This window comes from Protopterus annectens, chromosome 13.part0 (genome assembly GCF_019279795.1).
Source record: "Protopterus annectens isolate FY-2018-M chromosome 13.part0, PAN1.0, whole genome shotgun sequence".
In the NCBI taxonomy this organism is placed as follows: Eukaryota; Metazoa; Chordata; order Ceratodontiformes; family Protopteridae; genus Protopterus; species Protopterus annectens.
The window spans coordinates 965,886,035-965,899,714 of record NC_056747.1 but is presented as its reverse complement, the minus strand read 5'-3'; the positions used below and the strand labels follow the sequence as shown (position 1 = coordinate 965,899,714).

At 44.1% G+C, this 13,680-nt stretch overlaps 1 protein-coding gene across 2 annotated transcripts in view; it reads right to left on the bottom strand.

Moving 5' to 3' along the window:
* Window positions 1-13,680, bottom strand: part of KAT2A (lysine acetyltransferase 2A) — a 647,704-nt gene that overhangs the window by 53,594 nt on the left and 580,430 nt on the right. The gene's annotated exons all lie outside the window — the stretch shown is intronic.

The window sequence follows — 13,680 nt, the reverse complement described above, 5'->3', positions numbered from 1 at the left end:
TTGGACTGAGAAGGCCTGGGAGGGGCTGGAAGTTTTTAGGCGGCCAATGCCTACTGAATCTAGGTGGCTGCACCTGTAAGAAATCTTTGACAGTTTGCATAGATTTAGCTTTTTCCTCCATCTTTTTAAGAACTTCTGCTTTGGTGCCAAATAAACAATCCTGATTTAAAGGAGCGCCTAGTAATTTTGCTTTGACATGATCTGGCAAGATTTGTTCCTTCAGCCAAGCATGCCTTCTCAGTACAGACCCAGTGAATGCAGCCCTGCAAGATGCTTCTAAGGCATCTAAACCACATTTCCTGGGTATGTGGTAGGGCTGCCTTTATGCAAAGATATCACAACAGTGGTTTCACCATTCATCAAGGGCAAATCCTGTGGGCAATTCAAGTTAAACAATTTCTGTGGGTGGGTGGTTCTGCTAGGACATGTTTGGAGCATTTTATAAGACAACTTGTCTATCACTGCAGATATAGTACTTTTTGGTCTTAGCACCTTTTGTGAGGGTTTCTTTATAATAATAGGGGTGTAAGGGATTTGCAAATTTGTGGGACTATGACAACTGCTTAAGACGTAAAGTTACAACTAAACTTGTTATGCAGAATGTTTACATCTACTGGGTTGGTGGGGCTGGTGTCATTACATACAAGTTCTGAACACTGCTGTGTATTACTCCTCAGAGAACTAACCTCAGCCACACAGCCTAACTTTAATGATTTCCCTTCCAAACCTTAATATTTGCTCTCAGCTCCTTACTGACATTTTTAATGCTATCCTTAATTTGAGGGGTACTGGGTCTGCCAATCAACCAGTTTACACTCCAAAGAGGGGATGATTTTTTTTCAAAGCAGGACTGAGATTAATTACTTCTGTAATGAAATGAATAGCCAGCCTATGCTGGGAATTCTGTCTGCCACAAGGTCACCTGCACTACTGCTTCCTAAAGCCTACCTAAATTTATTTTATTTATTTATTGCATTTGTTTACCGGGAAGGTCCAGTGGGCCAAGGTGATCCCATTTTTGGTGGAGGCCCAGGAAGAAAAGCTCCAGATAATATTACACATTGATAAAATATAGCTTAAGAGTTGCTACAAATACAGATAGACAATGCAGGAAAAACACAATTATATAATTAGATATAAGGCAATACAGTAACACATGAAGACATAGCTTAGACTAGTCAGATTATAGACATGAATACCTGTCAGAGTTAGTGGGTAATGTGTAGTAACCTGCATGCATAAGAGTTGAAAACGTCAGTGTTGTATATCTACATAAAGACCACTTATGTTATGTATGTAATTTGCAGTGATAAGGATTTTATGCAAACAGTGGGAAGGTTTACATTTGCTATAGATATTAAAAAGACTGCAGAGGGAAATAACAGAAGAGATGATAGGTTAGGTAGAGTTATTGATGGAAGTTAGGAGAAAGAGAAAACGATGACTAAGGGAGGTAATAGTGGGGAGTAAGATAGGTGGGGTAAAGGTAAACGAGTGGGCAAGAGGTATACGGAATTCATAGAGGCTGGCAGGATAGTCAGCAGGCTAAAAAAAGTGTGTAGAGTAAGAGGAGCAATGTTTAGGGAGGGCTGCATTGGCATGAGCATAGCCACTGAGAGGAGAGATGTTGTCTAAGAGACTTCTTAAAGAGTGTGGGGTAACTGATGGAAGTGACTGAAGGTGGGAAGGTGTTCCAAAGTTTAGCGACATTAAAAGAATACAGCATATGACTGGCTGGGAGTTTGGGTTTTTCTACATTAAGCAGATTTTTATTTTCTGATCTGAGAGTTCTGATAGGGTGATACAAGGATAATACTGAGGAGAGAGAGGGGCAAGCTGTGGGTTTATATATAATTTTGTGTGCAGTAGTTAACTGTAGGAAATTAAGGTGAAGTGGTAGTTCTAGCCAGTTAAGTTGACATAGAGATGAGCATTGATGTGCAGCGAATCTAGCATTAGTTGCAAATTTGGCAACCTTATTGTAACACGAGTCGAGTTTGCATTTTTAGAGAGGACTGGATATTGGTGAGGATAGGGGCACCATACAGCAGAGATGGTAGTAGGAAGGCTGAGGCTAGAGTCTTTTTTGCAGTGAGGTTAAGGTAATGGCTGTGTCTATACAGGGTGCCCAGTTTCTGATGAGTTCTTTTGATGTTACTGTGGACATGGAGGTCAAATGTTAGGTTTCAAAAAAATTGGGATTTAATTACTCAACAAATGGGTGTTGGATATATCATTCACCACGGTTACAGATTTTTTTTCATACAATGCCCCCCCTCAAAGGCACATGCCAGCTCCCTCCTCTAAGACAAGAAAAAGCTCACAACAAGCAAGTTTTACAGCACATCGAGTTGTTCAGCCAGCAGCCCTCTATCTGAGAGAGAGGGGGATTTGATTTATCTGTTCTTGTTTCAAAGAAGGGGAAGAAGTGAGAGAAGACTTGATTTACTTCTCCTCATTCGACTCTCTCAACACCCAATTTGAAGTTGTATTCGTTAACCAACAGCTTTTACCTCTGGGATGCTGGGACTGGATGGTAACTTTATCCTTCATGTACTTTTACCTTCATGTGCCTATAATTTTCATTAATGATGACACCCAACAGTTTGGTACTAGAGCCAACTTCAATGAGAATGATATTCTGGGAGTACATAGAGAAAGCTTTTTTACTGAGGGGGTGTTTTTTGGGGTGAATAAAATAAGTTTGGTTTTGCTAGGGTTGAGGGCAAGATGGTGATTTGACATCCATGTTTCGGTGGTTGTGAAAGCTTGTTGGGTTAGTCGTTGCAACTCAATAGAGGACTTGGCCATGCAGATGATTGTGGAATCATCTGCATATTGGATCACATTGGCTTGAGTAAGGGAGTTATGGAAGTCCTTGGCTGCACCCGGAGGAAACCCACGTGACCACAAGGAGTACATGCAGACTCTGACAGAAGGCACACCAGCCGAGGATCGAACTAGAGAACCACTTGCTGTGAGGTGGCAAAACTAACCGCTGCACCACTGCGGCCACCCCATCCCAGACCACTTCTTGACCACTGAATAAGTGAACCTAAATCAAACAGGTAACTGCGATCAGTCAGACTCAGCATCAAGCTGCTGAAACAGAGAAATATAGGGGTAGTAGATACCCACTACATGTCTGCAGGGATCAAAGGATACATATCAGGAGAAAAGTCATAACCAAGATGGAGCCAACTGTCACCCTAACCACGGAGCCTATCTATGGCTTGGGATAATAGTGTGTGTTGTACAGCTAGAGGGCTGAAAGCTTGAAACCACACTTTTTGTGGTCAACTAGTGACAAGTACTGCATCTGACCTTTCTTCCCTGAACTTTAAACTGTGATGTGGGGTCAACAGGAACACTGGAAAGGTACATAGAAATATAATGTTCCCAGGGGTTGAAAATGAGACACTGCTACCTCTCCCTTACCCTGCTTTAGAAAACATGGCAGAGGAAGGACTGCATTCCATCTAGCAGTGTGTGTGTGGGTGTGTGTACATGCTGACATGAACATGCAAAATTATCTTTTATGAGTTTCTGTTATTACTTTATTAATGGGTAAGGCAGCAGTAGCAAAGGTGGGAGAGATTTTTGGGAACTGGTGACTGTAGCTCTACCACATAAGTGATCAATATAAAGCTTATCTGAATGGGTTAAGCATTAGCTAATACCAGAAGCAGAATTGTATATTTGTCACACACATGGATGGGCAACAGCCCTTTGCATATTATTTGGTGGCAGTAGTCACTGTCTGTTACATGCAACTGGTTTGCAGCAGGAATGGATTTATATGACTGCTGCATACAACTGGTAGCAGTGTGGGTATTTTGTCAACTGGACTTGCGCAGCCTGCAAAACAGCTTTGTCAACCAAAAAGGTGTGCAAAATCCTTACAGCCACAAGTTAATTAATAGTTGTATACCTTACACAGCAGTTATTTATTTTTTACCTAAAGTAATTAAACAGAGGAAAACATTAGCTCTACCCAGCATGAAAAAATTTACAACTGAAAAGCAATACAAATCAAAAGAAATTCAAATTGCTTAGATGCTCAAAGATGAAAAATAGTCACTCTGGATACAACTACAACTCAGTCCACTGAAGCTGAAGACATCCTGGAAGTGGCTGTGGGTGCAAAAAGCATGTAGCAAAATCACCTCAGTCCACTCAAGAAGACCAAAAAACGTAGCATGAATTAAAAAGATTAGAGGTGGAAAAGAAAAGTACAGTTTTGTACCTACCATAAATGTAGATGTCCGATAGACATGCAACTGCAGTCATAACATATGGGTTGTCCTGCCTCAGGCAGCCCTCGGTCAGCCGGATTCCAAAGTCTGGGTCTGACGTCGGCTGATGTCGCATTTTCCTCCGTCAGAGCGGCTGGGGTACATAAGCATCAGCCGACGCCATTTTCTTCAGTGTTTCTTGCCCCAGATGCCAGGTGCCCCCCAAGGAAGGCTGTAATCAAATTTGGAAGACAAAAACAGGATTCCAGACAAATAAATGAGCAATAAAACAAATACACCATAACAGATATCCCCAGCTAAGAGAAACAGGGATAGGAGTGGACCCTAGGCATAGAGGGGTATGGAGGGAGGGAAAATCCGACTGCAGTTGCATGTCTATCGGACATCTACATTTATGGTAGGTACAAAACTGTACTATGTCCTTCAAGAATGCAACTGCAGTCATAACATATGGGTAGAATACCATAGCTTAGCTGGGGGAGGAGGAATGCTCTAGGAAAAAGATGGTGTGGCAATCAAACCCTGCAGGACTGCCAAAGTAAAGCCTGCTCTGGATCTGGAGTATAGAGGGAGATTGTAGTGTTTGGAGAATGTATGCACGGAGCTCCATGTAGCAGCTTCTAGAATGTCCTTAGTAGGCACCCCTCTTAAGAATGCTGTAGAGGTGGCTGTAGCTCTGGTGGAATGTGGCCTGACATTGGCTGGAACAGTCTTTCCATGAAAGGAATAACAGAATCTGATGCAATGTCCAATCCATTTTGAAATTGTCTGTTTTGAAATTGCTTTTCCTTGGATTGCAGGGGCGTAAGCTACAAAAAGTTGTTCAGACTTCCTACTGGCCTTGGTTCTGTCCAGGTAGTATCGAGTTGTCTGTGAATGTCCAAGGTATGTAACAGTCTTCCCCCTTATTCTCAGGATTGGGGAAGAAAGCAGGCAGATGAATAGCTTGATTTAAAGAAACCCTAGATACCACCTTAGGCATAAAAGTAGGGTTGGTCCTTAATGAAACCCTGTCTCTGTGAAAAATTATGAATGGTGGTATTGCCATTAGGGCCTGTAGTTCCGAAACCCTTCTTGCTGAGGTAATTGCCAACAGGAAAGCTGTCTTCCATGAGAGAAACTGCAAGTCAGCTGTAGCTGCTGGCTCAAAAGGAGGTAGAGTCAGTTTTTCTAGGACAAAATTGAGGTCCCAGGCTGGTACTGGGGCCTTTCTCGGTGGCTTAATGTTCTTGATTCCCCTGAGGAATTGCCTTAGCAAAGGGTGTGAAAAGACAGGAGGATCAGTGTTATATCTAGCTGAAATAGCTGATGCATGTATCTTTATGGAAGAATATGAGAGGCCCTTCTTTAGGATATCTGCCAAATATTCCAAGATGAGTGGGATGTTCAACAATGATGCATCATGTCCCTTGCTGGTATTCCAATTGCTGAATCTCTTCCATTTTGCTAAGTAAACCTTTCTGGTGGATGGTCTTCGAGCCTCTGTTAGTATCCGCTGAACTTCCCTGGAGAGAGATAGGTTGATGTTATTTATGGGATCTCCCAGGCTGTTAGCTGCAGTGTCTGAAGGTTTGGATGCACTGTTTTGAAATTGTGTTGAGTCAAAAGTAGAGGCCAATGGGGAAGGGCCCACCTCCTGGTGTGACATATGCTCTGTAGTAGTGGGTACCAGTGTTGTCTTGGCCAGTCCGGAGCTATTATGATTCCCTTGGGTCTCTCTGCTTTGATCTTTAGTAATACTGAGGTCATCATTGGCAGAGGTGGGAATGCATAGATTGTTAGGAAGTTCCAGTTGAATGAGAGAGCATCTATTTTCCAAACTTTTGGATGGTATGTCCTTGTGCAGAATTTTTGTAGATGATGGTTGAGGTGAGAGGCAGATAGGTCTACTTCTGGCCTGCCCCATGTCGAAGTGAGTTGTGTGAAGATCTTCGGATGTAACCTCCACTCGTGTGGATCTGTGAAATTCCTGCTTAGGCTGTCCGCCAAGACATTGTCTTTGCCTGGAACAAACTGGGATTGTAACTGGATGTTTAGGCTCAGTGATTTCTCCCAAAGATGCATTGTCAGTCTGCAAAGGGGGTAAGAGCGGGTGCCCCCTTGCTTGTTTATATACCACATCACAGTGGTGTTGTCTGTCCGTATCAGTAAATGGCCTTGCTGAAGTTGGTGTTGAAAGGCCTCAATGGCATGCATTACTGCCAGCATTTCCTTTTGGTTTATATGCAGATGTGTTTCCTTTGGAGACCATTGTCCTTGTATACACCTGCCTTCCATGTGCGGCCCCCATCAAAGGTCTGAGGCGTCTGTAGTCATGGTCTGTGTTATCTGTGGTTTTTTGAATGACATAACTGTGTTTGCCTGGCTCACCGAGGCCCACCATAGGAATTCCTTTTGTAGGCATGGAATGAGCGGTATGGTTGTCTCCAAGTTGTTGCTGTGCTGAGACCAAATGCTTTTTAGGTACCACTGAAGCTTTCTCATGTGTAGTCTTGCTAATGGAACCAGGAGAATGCAGGATGCCATGTAACCCAGGGCCTGTAGGAATCTCCTTGCAGTCATCTGGGTGAGTTTTGCTAAACCTTTGAAGTAATGAGTTAACTTCTCTTGCTTGTCTTCTGTCAGGTAAGCCATTTGAGAGGCTATGTCTAATTTGGCTCCTAAGAAGATTATTTGCTGGGATGGCTGCAGTCTTGACTTTTGGAAGTTGACTGTGTATCCCAGAGCTTGTAGTAATCTTATGACATAGTCCAAGTTTTTTGTCAACATCAATTTGTCGTCCGCTTGTATGAGGCAGTCGTCCAGGTACGGGTAAATTTGTATCCCTGGAGCCTGCAATGAGCAATTACTGAAGCCAGGCATTTTGTGAATACTCTGGGCGCAGTAGATAAGCCAAATGGCAATGCTGAGAATTGATAATGCTCTGGCCCTGCAAGAAATCTGAGGTATCTTCTGCAGCTGTGTCTGATAGGGACATGCAGGTATGCCTCCTTGAGGTCCAGAGTAATCAGCCAAGACCCCTTGCCCAGCATGGGAAGGAGTTGCTGTAGAGTCAGCATTTTGAACTTTGGTACTATGAGAAAGGTGTTTAATGCGGACAAATCCAGTATTGGTCTCCACTGAGATTCTTTTCTTGGAACAAGGAACAGTCTTGAGTAAAATCCCTGGCCTTGTTCTTGTTGTGGAACTTTTTCTATTGCTTTCATCCGAGTCAACAGAGAGATTTGCTTCATAGCCTCTGCCCTCTGGTTTGGTGGTAGGTTTGGCATGCCTTGTTTTCTTGGCAAGGTATGAAAATGGAACCTGTAGCCACGGTCTATAATGTCCAAAATCCATTTGTCCTTTGTCAATCTGTGCCAATTTTCTGCAAACAGAGATAATTTTCCGCCCAAGGGATCTTCCATTTGTTCCCTGGTAGGTGGAAGTAGAGGAAAGTCATTGAGATTGAGGCTGTGGGGCAGGTGAAACCCCTGCGTCGCTTCTTTGGTTTCCTGGCTGCCATTGTCGTCCCCTGTAAGGACCTCTGTATTGGCCTCTTCCACGGCCACGTCTGTTTTTACCCCTTTGAAACTTTTCTGTTTTAGGAAAGGACCAGTTTTTTGAAGGCCAATTCCTACTGAATCTGGGGGGTTGAACTTGGAGGAAATCTTTCACAGTCTGAACTGATTTTGCTTTTTCCTCGATGGTCATTAACACATCCTTAGCATTAGCACCAAAAAGCTTGTTCTTTTCCAAAGGTGCATCCAGAAGTTTTGCCTTCACATGATCTGGTAGAGGTTGATCTTTTAACCATGCATGTCTTCGAATGACTGCCCCTGTCATAGCTGCCCTACATGAAGCTTCCAGTGCATCATATCCACACTGTAGGAAGTGATTGCTTACTTGCTGAGTATTATGTACAGCTTCCTGCAAAGCCTTCCTGTCTAAAGGATCAGGAGTGGCCAATGTTTTTTGTAAATCTTCTAACAGGAAATCCTGATATTGTAACATATGAAAAAGGCAATTCAAAGCTCTCATAGATAAGGTAGTGGAAGTGTAAACCTTTTTGCCCCATCTCTCTAATGACCTACCTTCCCTGTTGGAGGGCAATGGAGGGCAATGGATTTTTAGAGGTGGAAGCTGAAACTCCTTTAGGCCCCTGTGAAATAGTTTCCAAATCAGCAGAATGGGCCCTGAATAAATGGGAATGTGTTTCTGGAACCCTGTAATACCTGTCTGGCTTGGCTGGAGCAGGAGGAAGAGAGTCAGGGGTAACACTAGAGTCAGAATATAAATCATCCAAAACATCAAGTACAGGAGGAATAGCTAAGGGTCTGTGCTGGGGCTTCTTAAGGAAAGTCCGAAGGCGCTTTCTGGAATCAGAATATTCCTGGCCTTGCCACTTGAAATGTTCTCTCATGGTATGCAGAACTTCCCCAAAAGAAATATCCTCAGGAGGGGAGGCCGAGGGAATGGAATCCTCTGCATCCGAGTCCTCATAGGTCTGGAAGAGCTCTTCCTGGCTATCAGAGTGGACAGAGCCCTCAGAATCTTCATCTGACGGAATAGGGTCAAGAGGTTCAACCTTTTATCAGGAGGAGGCTGGGATCCTCTCTCAGGATGGGCCTGTGAACCTCTAATCATAGAAATTAAATCAGCAGCCATAGACATAATTTGTGTCTCTGGAGTAGGCTGAGGTAAGGTTTTAGTAGTAAGATGTTTTGTTTTGCTGGCTGCCTTAGCCCTAGTGTAGGCCTTAATAGACATGGCCATAGGAGGCCTGGCAGCTCCACGTGCTGGAGTGACCTTGTCTACAGCAATGGTCTCGGGCATTTCCTCAGTTTCGGTATCCGGAGGAAAATCAATAACTGTCGTCGGAGTGATATCCGGAATCGGAGTCGGTACGGTGTCTTCGGTTCGGAGCGGTGGAGAAACCGTCTCAGAGGGAACCGGAGCACCCGCGATTGGTTTTGGCGTGGAGTCGGAGGTAGACGCGGGCTGAGGATGTCGGTCCCGGTCTTTTCGTTTCTTGGGAGTTTGCGATGTCGGAAGTTCCGACGGCATTGTGTAAGCAAATTTTTCACGAAAAATCTTCAGCGAACTCCGCCCGGCGCCTGAGAGTGCGCTTGTTGAAGCGAGCACAGGCTACACAGGCCGAGACATCGTGGTCTGGGCCAAGGCAAGGAAGACAGTAAGAGTGGAAATCCTTATCAGGTATTTGTTTACCACAAGAAAGACAATTGTTAACTTTTTCAGTAATTTCTGACATCGGCTGAGGCAAGAAAAGGTCCCCAACGGAGTACTTAGCTTTTTTGATGACTTCGGAATCGAAGAATACAGGAGCTGACCGACCGGCACTTGCGAACTGCTTCTGCTTCGGGCACCGCGCGGCAAGAAAGACTGAAGAAAATGGCGTCGGCTGATGCTTATGTACCCCAGCCGCTCTGACGTCGGAGGAAAATGCGACATCAGCTGACGTCGGACCCAGACTTTGGAATCCGGCAGACCGAGGGCTGCCTGAGGCAGGACAACCCATATGTTATGACTGCAGTTGCATTCTTGAAGGACATCACCTGCAGGTCAAAGCAGCTGATACAATAAAACTGCTGGAGGTACAAAAACAACAAGGATGAAGAGAAGCTGAAGCTGTGAAAAGGAAAGGATTAGCATAAACTAGTCATGGAGCAGAAGAAGAAGATGCAAGAAGAGAAAAGCAGTACAGCATGAAACAGAACTTTCCCTCCTTGCCAAATGCACATAAGTGACCGTGGGAAAAAAAAAATGATGTTTGGAAGCTAAGGCCAACAGCGAATTGTTTCCTATGTATAAAGATGAGGATGGCTTTGTTAGTATTACTCAGGCCTTTCAAAGGGTGTGCAATCAGCACATGGATGAGGTTAACTCCTCTGCTTAAAGGTAAAGAAATGCATTCTTTGCTCAAATGTTTAACTCTGTTTGGACAACATGAAAGTTACAACATGCTGTTTCTGAATGTTTTAAACTAATTCCCATAGCTTAAATAAAAAAAAAAGATAAGAGAACATCAAGAAAAACAAAGTCAGTGTCCTTGACTTCGCTGCAGAAATGATTACTTTCATATTAATGGTCTCCTGAAATACATGCTTAGTAACTACTTATGAACCTAGCAACACAAAAAGTACAGTTGTGTACACTTACCATAAATGTAGATGTTCGAGTTTATTCACTGTTGCAGTCATTACATTTGGGTTATCTGCTTGCAGTAGCCTTCAGTCGGCCTGATTAACAAAGTCTTGGGTCCTGTGTCAGTTGCTGTCCCTTCTTCCGTGACTTCAGGTCATCAGGAGTATAAAACATGCAGCTGATGCCATTACATCAGTTTTTCTTGCCCCAGATGTCAGGTGCCCCCCTAATGGGAAGCAATTAAATCTATAAATATACAAGGTTATACCTCCAACAAAAAAACAAATACACCAAAAAGCTTTTGAGCATAGTAAAGGAGAGTAGAGGTATAGCCAAAAGAAGTAAGGGGGCTGGAGGGAGGGTAACCAGGACTGCAACAGTGAATACACTCGAACATCTACATTTATGGTAAGTGTACACAACTGTACTATGTTCTTCATGTTTCACTGTTGCAGTCATCACATTTGGGTAGATTTCCAAAGCTAAGGATGGGAGGAGGAATTTAGAAAGCATTAGGACCAGCTATAAGGCCCTGCAAGACTGCAGTGGCAAAGCCAGCTCTGGATTTAGAGAAAATTGGCAGATGGTAAAGCTTGGTGAAAGTATGTACAGAACTCCAGGTAGCAGCTTCTAGGATGTCCCTGGTAGGGACGCCTCTGAGAAAGGCTGTAGAGGTAGATGCAGCCCTGGCTGAGTGGGGTCTGATCCCCTGTGGGATAGGTTTTCCATGGTGCTTGTAGCAGAAATGAATGCAATGGCCTATCCATTTGGAAATGGTTTGCCTTGAAATAGCCTTCCCCTCTGCCCCTGCAGCAAATGCCACCAGCAGTTGGTCAGATTTCCTTTGAGATTTAGTCCTGTCCAAGTAGAGTCTAAGTTGTCTGTGCACATCTAAGGAGTGCAATATCCATTAACCTTTGTTCTGTGGATTAGGAAAGAAGGTTGGCAAATGAATGGACTGATTAAGGGACACACTGGATACCACCTTGGGCATGAAGCAAGGATTGGTCCTGAGGGACACCCTGTCCGCATGAAAAATGATGAAAGGCTCCACTGCCATGAGGGCCTGTAATTCAGATACCCGTATTGCTGAAGTGATGACTAAAAGGAAAGCTGTTTTCCAAGAAAGGAATTTTAAGTCTGCAGTAGCAGCTGGCGCGAAAGGAGGAAGAGTGTGTTTCTCCAATACAAAATTAAGGTCCCAGGCTGGAGTTGGAGCTCTCCTGGGTGGTCATAAATTTTTGGCCCCTCTGAAGAACTGCTTGAGCAGTGGATGAGAGAATAGGGGAGGTTCTGTGTTATAATGAGCTGAAATGGCTGAGGCGTGAATTTTGATGGAGGAGAAAGACAGGTCCTTGTGAAGCATCACAGTTAAGTATTGTAAAATCTGAGGTAAACTGGGAACTGCTGTGCTCATCCCTTGAGACTGGTTCCAGGCACAGAATCTTTTCCATTTTTCACCATAATATTTTCTAGTACTAGGCCTTCTTGCCTCTAAAATGATATCCATCATGGGTTTACTGAGGGATGGTAAAGGAGAGATTAGGTAATTAGCCAGGCTGCTAGGTTTAATGTTTGAAGCTGAGGGTGCAGGATCTGGTTCTCCTGCTGAGACAATAGGGTAGGAGTTTGAGGCAGGTGCCATGTAGCCAACAGTGACACACTGCGCAAGAGGGGGTACCAGTGTTGGCATGGCCAGTCTGGTGCAATCAAAATCATCCTTGGTTTGTCTTGTTTGATTTTTAGTAGTACTTTGGAGAGCAGAGGCAGAGGGGGGAAGGCATAGACTGAAACCTAGCTGAAAGACAGAGCATCCACATTCTAAGCTTGTTTGTGGGGAGTCCTTGTGCAAAATTTGTCCAATTGATAGTTCTGGGGGGAGGCAAACAGGTCTATACCTGGGCTCCCCCATTTGCTTGTCAACATGTTGAATATCCTTGGTTCTAGTTTCCACTCGTGTGGGTCCATGAGGTTTCTGCTTAGTTTGTCTGCCAGTGTATTTAGTTTTCCTGACAGGAACTGAACTTGTAGATGCACTTGGTAGCTCAGGGCTGTGTTCCACAATGCCATGGCTAGTCTGCAGAGGGGGTAAGTATGTGTACCCCCCTGCTTGTTTATGTACCACATAACAGTGGTGTTTCCGTCTTTATCATTAATTGTCCTGGAAGAATGTGGTCCTTGAAGGCTGTCAGGGCATTCTGTACAGCTAACATTTCTTTTTGATTGATATGCAAGTGCATTTGACTTGGGTTCCATTTTCTCTGAATGCACTTCCCTGCCAGGTGAGCCCCCCCCCCCCCCCCCCCCCCCCATGCATAGTCTGATGCGTCCGTTGTTAGGGTTTGGGTGGCAGAGGGTAGTGTGAATGGTAGTCCCTTGTTTTGGTGGCAGGCCTCTGCCCACCAAAGAAACTCTAGGCGTAGGCAAGGTATGATAGGAATCATTGCTTATAGATCCTGAGAATGTTGACACCATGGGCTTTTTAGATACCACTGCAGTTTCCTCATATGCAGTCTTGCATATGGAATTAGAAGAATGCAGGAGGCCATGAACCCCAAGGCTTGTAGTATTTGCCTTGCAGATAACAGGGTTTTTGTGGCCACTTGTTTGAAGTAGGTTGTCAAATGAATTTGTTTCTCTGGCATGAGGAAAACCATCTGGGAAGTTGTATTCAAGCTTGCTCCCAGGAATATAATTTGTTGACAGGGTACCAGGTGTGATTTCTTTTCATTTATGGTGTACCCCAGACAAGTTAGCACCCTTTGTACAAAGGCCAGATGATTCAAAAGTATGTCCTGGATTTCTGACTGAATTAGACAATTGTCCAGGTATGGGTATATTTGAATATTTCTTTGCTTGCAAAATGCAATGACTGGAGCTAGGCACTTTGTGAATACCCAAGACGCAGTAGATAAGCCACAGGGCAGTGCAGAGAACTGATAGTGCGTGTAGCCTGCTTTGAAGCATAGGTATCTTCTGCAAGATTCCCTGATTGGGATGTGCAGGTATGCTTCCTTTAAATCTAGTGTTGTCAACCAGGCATCTTTGCCTAACAAAGGGAGCAACTGGTGAAGAGTCAGCATCTTGAATTTTGGAATCACCAAAAAGGTGTTTAGACAGGTCCATGAACTGTCGTTTCTGGGTACCAGGAAAAGTCTAGAGTAGAAACATTGTCCCTTTTCCTCTTCTGGTACCAACTGAATAGCCCCCATGTTTAAGAGAGAAAGTTCTTGTTTTTGAGCCTCTGCCCACTGATTTGGGGGTAGATCTGGCCATCTGCTTG